The sequence below is a fragment of the Diabrotica virgifera genome, chromosome 5 (assembly GCF_917563875.1).
Source record: "Diabrotica virgifera virgifera chromosome 5, PGI_DIABVI_V3a".
NCBI classification, from domain to species: domain Eukaryota; kingdom Metazoa; phylum Arthropoda; class Insecta; order Coleoptera; family Chrysomelidae; genus Diabrotica; species Diabrotica virgifera.
The window spans coordinates 207245451-207261536 of NC_065447.1; the positions used below are offsets into that span (position 1 = coordinate 207245451).

General features: G+C 33.1%; 1 non-coding gene across 1 annotated transcript; it reads right to left on the minus strand.

Annotated features, from left to right (window-relative positions):
* Positions 1 to 15724: 15724 nt before the first annotated feature.
* On the minus strand, positions 15725 to 15796 carry Trnat-cgu (transfer RNA threonine (anticodon CGU)). Its single transcript has one exon. It is a non-coding gene; the product is annotated as a tRNA-Thr (tRNA).
* Between the last annotated feature and the right edge of the window lie 290 nt (positions 15797 to 16086).

Below are 16086 nucleotides of genomic sequence, written 5' to 3' on the forward strand. Positions count from 1 at the left end.
GGGTGTCCCGAAAAGAATGGTCATAAATTATACCACACATTCTGGGGTCAAAAATAGTTCGGTTGAACCTCACTTACCTTAGTACAAATGTGCCAATAAAAAAAGTTACAGCCCTTTGAAGTTACAAAATGAAAATCGATTTTTTTCAATATATCGAAAATTATTAGAGATTTTGTATTGAAACTGGACATGTATCATTCTTATGGCAGTAACATCTTAACACAAAATTATAGTTAAATTTCATCTACCTTATAGAATTTTATGGGGGTTTTGTTACCCCAAACTTTTGTGAACCTTCCAATTAATTCATTATTGTGGTACCATTAGTTAAACACAACGTTTTTAAAACTTTTTTGCCTCTTAGTATTTTTTCGATAAGCCAGTTTTTATCGAGATGCGGCTTCTTTTTTAATATATTTACATAAAAATTTTATGGGGGTTTTGTTCCTTTAAACTCCACAAATATTTGTGTACGTTTCAATTAAACTATTATTGTGGTACCATTATAGGTCTGGATCCCGCGTATTAAAAAAAGTTGATTAATAGCAAGCTGAAAATTTGTTAATAGCTTAAGGGTGTCTAGTCGGATAAACTTTGATATATGGGAACACTGGGACAGGGGCAGTTTTAATTGTGGAACAGGTTAAAAATTTGGAACGGTCAGACCACGAAAACGGCACATTTATTTTGTCCGACAGAACAGACTTAAACTCTCCGAATAGAGATTAAACTCTCATGCAAAAATCAGACTGCTATTTAGCACCTGTCATAATTCCTGTCATTTCACATATTCTACATGTTCCACTCATTAAAACGCCCATTTGGTGATAATTAGCAGTCTGATTTTTGCATGATAGTTTAATCTCTGTTCGGAGAGTTTAAGTCTGTTCTGTCGGACAAAATACATGTGCCGTTTTCGTGGTCTGACCGTTCCAAATTTTTAACCTGTTCCACAATTAAAACTGCCCCTGTTCCAGAGTTTCCATATATCAAAGTTTTTCCGACTAGACACCCTTAAGCTATTAACAAATTTTCAGCTTGCTATTAATCAACTTTTTTTTCATACGCGGGATCCAGACCTATTAGTGAAACACAGTGTTTTTAAAACTTTTTTGCCTCTTAGTCTTTTTTGATAAGTCACCTTTTATCGAGATCTGGCTTCTTTTTCAAAATATACCTAAATATGTAAGTTATAAAATAAATGTTCAAATTATTAACAGGTGTCTATAATCATACTTAACCATATACAAATATGTGGTGGATTCGACAAATATTCAAAATATCACGATAAACACTGGCTTATCTAAAAAGTACTAAGAGGCAAAAAAGTTTTAAAAACATTTTGTTTAACTAATGGTGCCACAATAATAATTTAATTGGAACTTACACAAAAGTTTGGGGGAGTTTAAGGGAACGAAACCCCCATAAAATTTTTATGGGGTGCACAAATTTAACTTTAATTTTTTTTTAAGATGTTGCTGCTATATAATTTCCACATGTCCATTTTCAATAAAAAAATCTCTAAGAGTTTTCGATATATGAAAAAAAATCGATTTTCATTTTGTAACTTCAAAGCGCTGTAACTTTTTTTGTGTGCACTATTGTATATAAGTAAGTGAGGTTCAATCAACCATTTTTGACTCTAGAATATGTGGTATAAATTATGACCAATCTTTTCGGGACACCCTGTATAGGTAGTACCTTTTATTGATTAATACGACCTCATCTAACGATCTATGACGCTATCTATAACGATCTACAACGTCTATGAAGAGACCCAACTGTCATTTATGTGCCCACCTCTCTTACCCCTGGAACTGTATTGATCTGTAGGCTAAACTAAGTGAAGGTAGACAGATATGGTAAAAAAATTACGGAATGATTGCTGGTAGAACCATCTCCATTTACCTACTGACCAATCACTTCGAGTGAAGAGCTGGTAAGTTAAAAGACACTCTTTTATCCTGAGACTGACTAATTGGCATCGAAGGCAGATCTTCAGATCGGGTGCAGTTCAATACAATACAATTGTTCAGAGCTGCTTCCAACAAAGTTAAGATTGCTGTGATGGTAGGAGACGGTACTGCAAGAAGAAGCAGATCTTCTTAATGTGCCATACCAAATTTTGAATGAATCAAATAAATGGTCAACGGCATGATGATAGGTCAACGGAATATCTACAACATTATCATCATGGCACTGAGTACTAAAGGTACACTCAAAAACAATTAGTTCGTAATATTGATAATATTGATTAACAGTGATTATTGAATAGTATTTCGTTGTAACAACAATTTATTTTTTTGTTTCAACGAACTTTTGCCTTCACATGTTTCAGACCAAATATGTCCAGATTCAGAATTATCAGAATCCATCGATGATTTTAAGCATTTTTCATACGAATCACAACGTTCCTATTCTATGACACGATGATCAAGTTTCGACTTTAGTGGAAGAGTGTCCATAATGTAGAACATATAGTACAGAGGTAAAATAAAAAAAGATGCGTAAAATAAATAAAAAATCATTACTGTTATTTTTGGTCCGCATCGATTGCAATCTCTCCCGGCCTTTTAATACTTACACCCTCTTTGTCTCCGTATTTACATCTCCAGGATCTTTAGTTTATACTTTCGACTGCATTAGTCCATTGCCCATCTGCAGGATGGGACCATTTCCCATCTGCCCATGATCTTCAGGCTAAACTAAGTGAAGGTAGACAGATATAGTAAAAAATTTAGGGAATGATTGGCTTTTAAATTAATAGGTGAAGACCTATTAAGTTAAAAAACACTCTTGTATCCTTCTTCTTAGGGTTCTGTCCGTTCCGAACGTTGGCGATCATTCTGGCTATAATGATTTTGTTGGTTGATATACGGAATAGTTGTGTTGAAGTCTTTCTATACCATGCTCTCAGGTTAGCAAGCCAGGATATTCTTCTTCGTCCTGGGGCCCTTTTTCCTTCAATTTTACCTTGCAAAATGCATTGGAGTAGCTCGTATCTGCCTTGATTTCTCATATATCCCAAGTACTGCAGCTTACGGCCCATCACGATGTTGATCGCATCTGCGATTGTGTTCATCCTCCGTAGCACTTCTTCATTGGTGACTTTGTCTGTGAATGGTATCTTCTGGATCCTTCTGTACAACTATAGCTCAAAAGCCTGAAGTTTTGATAGAGTTTCCGCCTTCAATGTCCATGTTCTACGCCGTATAGAAGCATTGAGTACACATATCATTTAAGGAACCTTATTTTTGTTTCGAACCTGTAACGAACATGTAAGGAACCTTATTTTTTGAAGGCATGGAACGAATGATAGTTGAAGGCAACGTAGAGGGCAGAAGATCCAGAGGAAGATCTCCATTACGATGGTCGGACCAAATAAGGGACATGACTGGTTACTCATTCTCCGAAGCAAAACAACACGCACAGGAGAGAGAGAGAATTGGACAGAAATAGTCAAACGACTTACATGACGCCACTACATCCTTACGAAGGAGAACAGATAGAGGAGGAGGATTTTTATTTCTAGGGTGAGGTCATGGATCTTGAACACAGAGCTCATAGTCAAGAATGCACTTTCTGCCTTTCCGATGCGACATCTAATCTCTTGAGTATTGTCCACGACTCATTGATTATAGTTCCCAAGTAGTTTAATTGTGAGACACGTTCAATTCTCTCTCATTTGGTTCACATACAGATTTGCTCAAATTATGTTTTCCTGACTGATGATCATTAGCTTGTTTTGTTGGTGTTTACATCCAGTCCATATTTTCTACTTATTTCCGATATTGTGTTCATTAAGTTTTGCAGCCCTTCTATGGTATTGGAAAACGCTATTGCATCATCTGCTTACCGCAGGTTACTGAGCTTGACTCCATTTATTGAGTACAGATTGAGTATCAGCGTTGAAATTATGCAGCCCTGTCTCACTCCCCTTAAGATTTTGACCTGATCTCTATATTCTCCATCTATTCGGAGCACCGCTGACTGATTCCAATACAGGTTAGCGATTATGTTTAAGTATCTTTCAGTATCAATCAGGCATTTCTGAAACAACACTTGCATGCTAAATAAAGTCTCTCTCGTACCAACGGCGTTCACAAATCCAAACTGCACCTGCTTTTGTCCTGAGTTTGACTAATTGGTCTCGAAGAAGGATCTTCTTAATGCGCCGTACCCAATTTAGAGCGTAGGCAACTTCTATCCATATATTGGATGAATCAAACAAATGTTCAACGGCATGATGATACAGAAGGCAATGAGAAATGATTTCAGATCCAAAGGGATATCTCCAGGAAAATCATTTAATGAGTACTAAAGGTAACAAAGAACTAGTTATGGAAAGACCAAGATCCGGCAAGGGAGGACTAGACAAGGACTCCCAGGTCGTTAACCGGAAAAATTTTTGACAAACAAAGAAAGAAGATAAATTATAAAGAATAAAAATATCCTACACACAATAGGTACGTGGAACAGTGGAGCGAGCGTTCGATAAAGATCGGTAGCTTATATTACAATTTGATTGAGGTACACGCGCTAACGATAAACGCAACAGAAGATAAAACACAATCATTATACAGACATATTGAACATTATAGCTGAAAGACTGATAAATTTGTACACACTTGGAAGTATGCCATGAAAAAAAAACAGAAAAAACACACACAGAAAAAACGGCCACGCAAACGTTACAAACACATTAAAACTTTTTTGGTAGCGTCAATCATTATCAACCATTATGGCCTGGGAGTTAGCTATCTCTCCTAGGCCATAGTGATCGGGTGATACACCCACGCCAGGAGAGAAAAAAGTTTTAATGTGTTTGTAACGTTTGTGTGGCCGTTTGTTCTGATTTTTCTCTTTGTGGGTTGTACGGAGGACATATATATACTGCACAAGCATACATGATTATATATATTGTGATGCAGCTAGATATTATTAAGATGCTCAATCATTATGTCATTAAGTAGTGGTACTTTATTCTATTAACCATTAGCTCCGATGATGACAATTTTGTCCAAAGCGCTTAGCTAAAGAAATAAATACCTACTCTTTACACACTTTGAGATACTATTTTTTCACTTTCTTGATATTATTGAACTCACAAACAAATAATCATAAAACAGATTTTACCAATTCTTCATTCTTCTTCGCATTTTTCATCCAAATATGTCCAGATTCAGAATTATCAGAATCCATCAATAATTTTAAGCATTTTTCATACAAATCACAACGTTCCTACACACGTACTCTATGACACGATGACCAAGTTGTGACTTCAGTGAAGAAGTGTCCATAATGTAGAACATATAGTACAGGTAAGACAAAAAGTATGCGCAACATAAATAAAAAATCATTACTGTTATTTTTGGTCCGCATCGATTGCAATCTCTCCCGGCCTTTTAATACTTGCACCCTCTTTGTCTCCGTATTTACATCTCCAGGATCTTTAGTTTATATTACTTTCGATTGGATTAGACCATTTCCCATAGAGACTGCGCTTTTTGCTGTTCCCCAAAAACTTTTCCCTCGCGTCGATAATGCCATCGTGATGCGCGGTGAAGCTAGTCGCTTTGGTATCCTACTATTCCTGCTGCTGCAGGAAGAGCAATGAAGTGATGGTTTCGCGCGGATTGCCGGAGATTTCCCAGAACGAACAATGAAATGCTAATGCTGCTAGGGGAAGTGACAGGACTGGCGTAATAAAAATATTGCAACTTCATACAAATGTAGTAAGGGCTCAATACCATAAAAATCTGCGAAAATATTACCAGAATAAAAATATGCTTTATTGTCAATGAAAATTTTACAATTATTTTATGGACAAAGCTTACAAAGAGTCAGAGAAAAAACAATTACCGAAATTACATACAATGTCAATATTACAAAATAAAAGATAATGAAATAAAACAAAAACATTTTATTGCAAAATTTGAATAAATTGCCAGTTGCATATTAGGAACTAATAAATTTAAACTGCTGCATGATACCCAAATGTAGATTGTACTTTAGTTACTTGTACATAAGGGTACTGTAATTTCTTAGTTAGGTTAAGAAACTTTTCTATTGAATAATATGGTCTTTCAGATAGATAGGCTTTTGTCATTTTACGGAATTTCGGGAAAGGTGTTGCAAATTTAAGTGGTAAAGGGAGATGGTTGTATAATTTTTTTTTGTAGAATATAATATAGATTTCATTACTCAGTGGACGGAATCGGAAAATAGACATCAAAGGTTGAATTTCTGGTGGAGTAGTCATGATTAGGTCTTGCTGGAAAGACATGTAGGTGTTTACGAATTAATCAAACAGTTTCTAAAATATATACAGAAGGAAGTGTTAAAAATCCGTCATCTTTGGAGTAGCTTCTGCGATGTGTTGTTCTTCTGAGGCCAAACACATACCTTATTGCTCTTTTTTGTAATAAAAAAAACATTGGATTGAGTAGTTGTACTAGAACCCCAAAAAGAAGACCATGTCGAAGATGAGACTCGAATAAAGAAAAATATGTTATTTTAGAAGATGCTAAATTGATATCCTTCGAAACAGATCTTATTTTTCATAGCAAGCTGAGGCGAGTTTCGTACTTAACAAATCGATATGAAGGGACCATTTGAAGTTACTGTCTAAAAAATACCAAGAAATTTTACAGCATCAACGGTACTGATCTGGCTGTTATTAAGAAGCAAGGGTAGAAGAGCTCCTTTCTAGTATAATGCTACATCCATGTTAGAATAAAAGAGAGTAAATTAGTCAGACCAGATTTTTATCGTAAGTAGATCAGATGCATGAAGAGTTGCAATGGTTGAGTTACTCCAAGTGATACTGGTATCATTAGTAAAAAGAAAAATTTTTTCATCGATTTTTAAATTAGTGATGTCATTTATAAAGATAAAGGAAAAGTAGAGGACACAATACTGAATCTTGTGCTCTTCCACATACAATGATTTTGAGACTAGAGTCAGTATCATTTGCTCTAACCAGTTGTGTCCTATTATCCAAGTAAGATTGGAACCAACTCAAAGAAATACCTCGAATTCCGTAGAAATTTATTTTTTTTTATCAAAATGTGATTTACACAATTAAAAGCTTTGGCACCGTCACAGAAAACAGTGGTAGTGTTAAGATTATTGTTTAGTGCATGCAGGGCCGCGCCGTCCATAAGGGCGAAGAGGGGCGGTGCCCCCCGGCGCCGTATTGAAAAGGCGCCAGTAGGTGCCGAAAAAAATTTTTTTGGTGAAATCACCAAAGGTGAAATCAAACCAGAAATATTAACAATATTTTATTGTAAAATTGAAAACTTCCCAATCGTAGGTAAATAAAAATAGCAGCTAATATTACTTTGATCCCATAAGTGTACGAAACCTTATTTATCTCATTAATCTGAACTATATGTTTGTTCTCTAATAGTGTAACCGTTGTTTTTTGTAAATAACGAAGAAGTGGTTCAAGCACTTCAAGAATAAAGAAAGGAGAAGCAGTTGGAAAAGATGATATTTCTGGGGAAGTGTGGAGAGCATTACGAGAGACAGGAACAATGTGGCTAACAGGTTTATTTAATAGAATTAGACAAGTTGGACAAATGCAAGACGAATGGAAAAGCAGTATGTTAGTACCTCTTTACAAAAACATGGGAGATACAACAATGTACAAACTACAGGGCCATAAAACTACTTAGTCACACCATGAAAATATGGGGGAGAGTATTTGATAGACGGATACGTGCAGAAACCGAAATATGCGATAATCAATTTGAGTTTATGCAGGGCAGAACAACAAAAGATGCAATTTTCATTATAAGGCAGCTGATGGAAAAATACAGGAATAAAGAAACAAACGCTTATATGCTAAATCTTGAGAAAGCATATGATAGAATTTCTCGAAAGATTCTGTGGTGAGCACCCAATAACAAAGGAGTTCCGGATAAATATGTAAATATTGTGAGGTATATGTATGAGGGAGCAACAACTAGTGTTAGGGCAGGTGTGGAAGAGACTGATAAATTGCATGTGAAAGTAGGATTTCACGTGTACCAAGACTCAGTGCTTAGTATTTATTAATTCTTATTAGTTTTGGATCAGATAACAGCGAAGCTACAGGGTAACATTCCCTGGTTCTCAATGTATGCTGCTGATGTTGTGTTAGTATGAAATAGTAAAAGCAACTTTTAAGAAAAACTGGAACAGTGGAGACAAGCTCGAAAAGAGTTTAAAACTTTTTTTATAGTAATAGTACTACCTACGATCGGTATTATAGAGTAATGGGGAAATATATGGAGATATGCATATAGTGGAATTAGAGTGGGATGGATTTATGGATGAAGTGGAATGAAGCGAGTGGTTTGTTGCGTGACAGAAAAATTCCAATGAAGCTGAAGGGAAAATTCTATAAAACAGTTAAAGGCCAGCTATATGATGTACGGAACTGAATGTTAGACACTTAAAAAGAAAGAAGAACAACGACTGCATGTGGTGTAAATGAGAATGCTTAGATGGCTGACTGTAGTGATAAAGAAGGATAAGATTGGGAATGAGTATATTAGAGGAAGTCTAAGGGTGACACCAATAGATGCCAAAATGAGAGAGCATAGGTTAAGATAGTTTGGTCGTGTTCAACGTCGAGACGTCAGTCACACAACACGAACAATTCTTGAACTGCAGGTTCCTGGAAGGAGTAAGAGAGGAACACCAAAGAAGACCTGGGGTGAGACGCTTAGACAGGACGTGTCGGTAAAGGGGATTAATATCTATATGATCCAAGACAGAAACTTATGGAGAAATGCAAAAATTAGTGAAGCTGACCCCGCATAGGGATAAAGACAGGAATAATGTTGAAACAAATAGTTTGTAGGTTTTCGCTTTGTGCATGACTGACGCGGCACCTAGCGCCTTCATCTGACGTTTTTGAATCTCACAATTTAAGCATATGATAAATAGGTAACAGTTATATATCATTTTTAACAAAATTTTTTATACAAACAATGACAATGACATTACAAAGACAAAGATAGCTCCAATATTGTCATATTTCACGTTGGCATCGTTTCAAGGTACCCCACCATAGTCACGCACGGAGCGAATACGGTATACCAATTCACTAAGTTGTAAAAAACTATTTACAAATAAAGGAGCAACGGGGCGCCTAAAATTTCTTGCCCCGGGGCGCTTAAAAGCCTAGGCGCGGCCCTGAGTGCTTGGTAAACATCATGTAGTACAGAAAACATGGCATCAGTGGTATACCCCATTCCACGAATATACGACTGTGTTAGATTATTTCGACAACGAATATTTTAATGTGCAAAATATGAAGAACGAAAATAAATTGCAAATTACAAGTTTGTTGGAATAATTATTAGAGCCATTTACTTTCGTACTTCTTAGCCAAGCCGCACACCAAAGAAACATGAAACGAAAAACATGAAACATGAAACGAAAAACATATTTCATGAAAAGAAAACACTGCTAAACAAATCTCAAAGTCCGCCTACCAATGAAACGAGTGTGATTCATGCTCATGGCACATTTTTATTTTCGGAGAGTTTCATAAATGGCCGGACATATATTTGTTTAGCAGTGGTTTATTTCCATGAAACGTAATTTACGTTTCATGTTTCTTTGATGTGCACACTGAAACAGGGCCGGCGATAACGGGCCTGCAAGGGATGCAATGCAGGCGGGCGCCCCTGTTTGGGGGGCGCCAAAATGAGCGTCTTTTTCTGCTGGTGTTACACAAAATCATAGAAAAATTAATTTTTTAAATATGGTTTAAATTCCAGGCATAATTCTACCAGTGGCGGAAGGATATTTAAAATAATTTTTAATACGTATCAATTAAAGTGAATAATCACCAAACTGGCCGTTTCCATGATGAGACTAGTAAACAAGAACCACTGCGCATTTCCGAGTTATGAATCATATTCCCAAACTTAATTTTGTTGCATTCTACATGACATGCCAGTAAAACTGAATAATAATGACAATAATGATATAATACGCTTTGTTTCTTACACTGATGGCATTGTGAAGATCAAAGAAAATTTCTTAGGATTTATTGAAATTGATGATTCAATGGCCGATGATACGAAAAAATATCAGAAATATTGGAGAAATGGAATAATTCCATTGACGATATGCGTGGTCAAAGATATGAGATTGGAGCGAATATGGGGAGAAAAAATGGGCTACAAAATTTAATTTTAACACAAAATCCTCTGATTTTGTTTGTTCCATGTACTGCGCATACATTCAATTTAAAAATAAATGACGCTGCAAACAGTTCAAGAACTATATACCTACATAAAACTTTTTAATCGTCCCCAAAACGTTGGAATATTTTATTACAAGTTATATCAAATTTAACTCTAAAGTAATCGTCAGATACGCGCTGCGAAAGTAGTGTATGTCTTAAAGTTAAAGATTTTAAATTTATTTGCAGTTTAATAATTTGGTAACATTTACTCAATAGAAGTATCAATCCAATAGTAAAGCTATTCAAGAGGAAAATATAAATATTTCGTTACTTATGAAATCTACCGAGAATTTAAATTATGTTTCTGAATATCGACACGATAAAAATTATAACAAAATTTTGGAGACTGCAAAACAATTAAGTGAAAATGTTGATATATGGAGAAACAAAATTCAAATCTATATTATAAGTATTAGAAGTTCGACAGTTAAAAAAGAAGCGTCAATTTGTTTATGAACAACCAGATGAACAACCTAAAACGGTCGAAGAGAGGGTTTTTATATACTAGTTTTTTGTTTTTTTATATATACCCTTATAGATACTCCTTTACTCGTATGGTCATTAAACGCAGGGCCGGCGATAACGGGCCTGCAAGGGATGCACTGCAGGCGGGCGCCCCTGTTCAGGGGGCGCCAAACTGAGCTTTTTGTTCAGCTGGTGCAATACAAAATATCAATTTAAAAAACCGAAGGGCGCCTATGCTAGTGTTGCAGGCAGGCGCCTTATACCCTAGCACCGGCACTGCACTGAAATATTCGTTGTCGCGATTATCCAAAACATACGTATGTTGGTGGAATGAACGATACATTTATTAGTTAAAAACCCGAACTGATTTTGTGATAAAATGTTGTTATCAACGAGAAAGAAATATGTCGGGTTTATATGAGCCACTCAATAATTTTGGAGAGTACAGGTAGCAAGGCAATAGGTCTATAGTTGCAGGCATTAGATTTTCTACCACCCTTATGAAGAGGACTAATAATGGCTGTCTTTAGGCACTCAGGAAATTTACCTTTTTCAAAGGAATCATTAATTAGCGAGACGATGAGTTCCAACACATTTTCTGGGAGATTTGAGAAAATTTTTATGGATATTCCATCGGTACTATATACAGGAAGATATTTGCTTTTGATACTATTGATTATTTGGATCAGTTCAGATTTATCAACTGGTCTTATTTATAAATAATGAATTCGAGACCTTTCCTGAATTAGGGAGATAGGAAATTAGATCTTGTTGCGGCAAAATAGTAACTATTTTGCCGCAACAAGATCCCATTTCCATAAACTGTTTATGTTATGTTTTTACTCACATAAACGAAGTATTCATTTAGATTTTCAGGGTTTGGAAGGGAAAATGTTTGAGCTCTGCGAGTTTTATTTCGAACATCGTTTATTATGGGTATGGGCCAACCTTCATTTGCAACACTTTTAGAGCTTCCCAGATGATTTTGATAGTAGGTTTTTTTAGCTAATTTAATAAGTTTTAGAGAGGTTACCTGGTGATATATTGAGTGAAAGAGACGTTGGTACGTTGGTAGTAAATTTCTTGGTGTATCTACAGTAGTGAACGCATATTCTTGGCTGATATACGGATACCTTTGGTAGCCCAGGGTTTACGATGTTTTGGCGTAATCGTAATTAAAGGAAATGCCTTATTGAAGATACAGACAAGTATTCCATAATTACAATTTTACAACCAGTGGTCTAACTTTCTACACCAGATTTAGACGTTGACTTAGAGACAAAACAAAAGTATTTATTAACAAAAATACAGAGAGCACGTAGAGGTTGGAATAAATTCATTTTTTCGAGAATGGACGATTTTGGAAGAAAATCCCTAAACAGGTCAATTTTTATTTTTAAATTACGACTTTTTGGCATATATATTATACCAGTGACGTCACCCATCTGGGCGTGGTGACGTCATCAATGATTTTTTTTAAATGGGAATAGGGGTCGTGTGATAGCTCATTTAAAAGGTAATTTAATTCTCTATTCAGTAATATAAACATTTACATAATTATTTATACAGAGTGTCTAAAAAAATGTTTTAAATAAATTTTATGACGTAAAAAGAAGAATGCATGTGATTTATTTAGTACAAAATACATTTTACTGCTCTCAAAAAACAGCTAAAAAATGTTTATTTGAAAAATAATCATTGCTTTTCGCTAAAATTAAATGTTCAAAGTGTCAAGCGGAAGGTGGGTGGCGGCTTTAATATTGAATTTAAACAAAAAACAATATTTATTTGTCGAATAAACATTATTTCCTGTTTTCTGATAGCAGTTAAATGTATTTTGAGTTAAATAAATTACACACATTCTTCTTTTTATGTCAATAAATTTAATTAAAAAAATTTTTTTGGACACCCTGTATAAATAATTATGTTAATGTTTATACCTATTACTGAATAGAGAATTGAATTACCTTTTAAATGAGCTATCACACGACCCCTATTCTCATTAAAAAAATTATAGATGACGTCATCACGCCCAGATGGGTGACGTCACTAGTATGATACATATGCCAGAAAGTCGCAATTTAAAAATAAAAATTCCGTTCTCGAGAAAATGAATTTATTCCAACCTTTACGTGCTCACTGTATATAGAATACGTACAATAAATTAAGTCTCAATAGATAAAAAAGAATGTACCTAATAGGGGAGTGCAATTAGAATGAAATGATACAATGTTTCGGAAAAAATCAAACAAGGTTATATTTTTCTAAAACATTTTTTGTTAGTTTATAAATATGTTAAAGTAAAAAGTTCTACTCACAAATTTCGCCGCTAATTGTTTATTAATTGTTTAAACAATAACAATTGTTTTGTATAAATAATGTTAAGAATATGGGTGAATTCAACATTTTATTTTGATAAAAAATGTTTTTATTTTAGTTTTGATTATGCTGAACCCGAATCTGACATTACAATTTGCAAATTCACAATGGCGGATTCAAAATGGCGGATTTTTTCCTAAAAATCCTTAAAAAGTAGTTGTAAAATCCGAATTTTTTTTATAAAACGTGTTTGTTTACATATATGTGGATATTTTTGAGAGGTTGCTGAACCTGAATCAAATTTTGATAATTTAAATTATAAAATGGCAGATCCAAAATGGCGGATAACTTAAAAAATAGTTGTAAAATATTAATTTCTTTACAAAATGTATTTATTTCTACATATGTATATTTATTTTTGAGATCTTTGATAAACCTAACTTAAATGTTATCTAATATTATAAACTATAAAATGGCGGATCCAAAATGCGGATTTTCTAAAAAGAACATAAAAAAGAACATTTTTCTAAAACATTTATTGTCTTTATTTTTAACAGGTTGTTGAACCTGAATTAAAGATTAAAAATTTAAATTTCAAAATGGCGGATCCAAAATGGCGGATATTTAAATGAAAAAGAAGTAGAATCCAATCAAACAAATTTCAGTTATGAGTAAAATACCTATATTTTTCATAATACTGAAAATTGTTATTATGGAAAGTTGTTCAGAATTAAAAACGATGTGTCAATATGCAATTACACTCTTCTAATCGAAATATTGTAAACTATAAAGGTACATATTTATTGCGCGAAATATAATTTTTTTACATACCTCGTATAATATTGATAAAATATAATATTTTATATTTGCATATTAAGTGTTAGACCATGCACAGCTATTTATGACGAATAACTTTCTTCATAAAATTAATAATAAAACAGTTATCATAAATAATAAGTGAAAATTTAATGATGTTGGGTATAATTAATTGGAAACAATATTAAAAAAAACAAACTTTCGATTAGAAGGATATAATTACATATTGGAACATAATTTTTAATTCCAAACAACTTTTCATTATAAAAATTTTTTATATTGTGAAATATAAAGGTACTTTACTCTTGAGTGAAATTCATATTTTTTGACATACCTCGTACAAAATTAACAAAATTTGATATTTGATGGTTGCATCTTATGTTATATACGATGCAGAGTATTTTATAAAGAATAACTTTTTTCCGTAAAACTGATATTAAAAAAGTTATCAATAGGTTCCAAGTTACGCAGACATACTGTATAAGAGCTAAAAAAAATTTTTTTTGTTAAACATATATTATTGTTGAAGCTTATTATTAAATGTATTTTAGGTAAGTTTTACACAAAAAAGTTTTGATCACTCTGTATATACATTTTTTCATCTGGTAATTTTCGATTTTTGTATTACATTGTTGTTATCTTTCTTAGTTTTCTCAAAAAGAAATTGTTTATTTCACTTTTAAACTAAAATAACTCAGTGTTTTTTTAAGACTATATCCTAAGCTTTAAAAAAGTATCAAAAAAATTGTATTAGATTTATTCAAACTTGAGTAATACCGTCTTAAAATGGTTGGAATTCTGTAAAACTACGAAGTTTTCAAAAATTACATTTTTTGAGACATCGTATTATTTGAATTAAATTTTTGAGATTTTTTTTGAACAAAACATCGTTTAGTAAGATTATTGAGAGGTAAGTTATGCAAATTTGAGAGTTTTATAAGTAAAATTGTATTAGTTACACATTTTTAAATCATTTTTAAACAAAATTCATGTTAGGCTCACTTTCCGCCCACACGGTACTTATGTCCATACATTTTATTTCTTTTTATTACAACCATAAGATAGCTTATTTGATCTTCTTTCATGTCCAATTTGTAAAATTTCTTTTGATCCATTAGTTAAAGAATTACATTAGAAAAACTCAACCATGCACTTCTTCCAACGCTAGTTTACAGTGCGCCAATGTGTGTGAGAAGGGTGACTTTAGCGTTATAAATAAAAAATTACAGAAGCTAGAGATTTAATTTTAGAAAAATCTTTATATAAGGTTTTTTTGTAAAATTTTCTCAATTTTTCAATGGTCAGTTTTTTTCTAAAAATTATATTTTCGGAGTTATTTAAAAAAATATCTAACTTCGCTGTTCATTTGTTTAATAAAAAATGAAGCACCCACTTCTCGAGTAGAACTTTTTGATATGTTGTTTATTAAACATTTCTTAATGAAATTACAGAAGGTTTTATCTTGTTTGATTTTTTCCTAAGTGAAAATCTAAATGCACTCCCCTATAATCAATACCTACAGCGAAAATTACACATTCGTCCACTTTTTACTCAATTAACCAAATTATAAAAAAGTAAGAAATCAGCTTAAAAGAAAAATAATAAGAAAGAGGCCACCAAATATTTCAGTTTAAATATATATTTTATAATGAAAGATAAAATATACCACATACCACAATTAGATGATGTAATAAAAAAATCCTACTCAATAGGTTAAGATATCGAGAACTTTACATCAATGTTTGGAAGGTCTTAAAAAATTTTACTTATTATTTTCACATTACGTTAATTAGTATTTTCACGATATTTACTAATTTAATTTACGATCAAATCTTTTTAAACAAAAATTTTCACTGAAAAAACAAAAAAGTAATCTGCCTCCTGTGAGGTTTGAACTCACGACCCCTGGTTTACGAGACCAGTGCTCTACCACTGAGCTAAAGAGGCTTATGTCTACTCTTTATTAAAAAATACTTTCTCTCTACCTGCACAAATTAATTCAATTTTAGTTCAATATTTTAGTAATTGCAAATTGTATGTGATGTAAAATCATTATAAAAATAAATAAATTAACACAAAACACTAATAATTACAAAAAATTACAATCATTAGCTTCATATTTATAATGCTTATTGAATCACAAATATAACAATTTCTTTACGTCAAAACAGAACATTAAGTGATAAAAAAGGAATTTGATTCCGTTTGAAACTATTTTTGATTTGAGTCTATCCAAT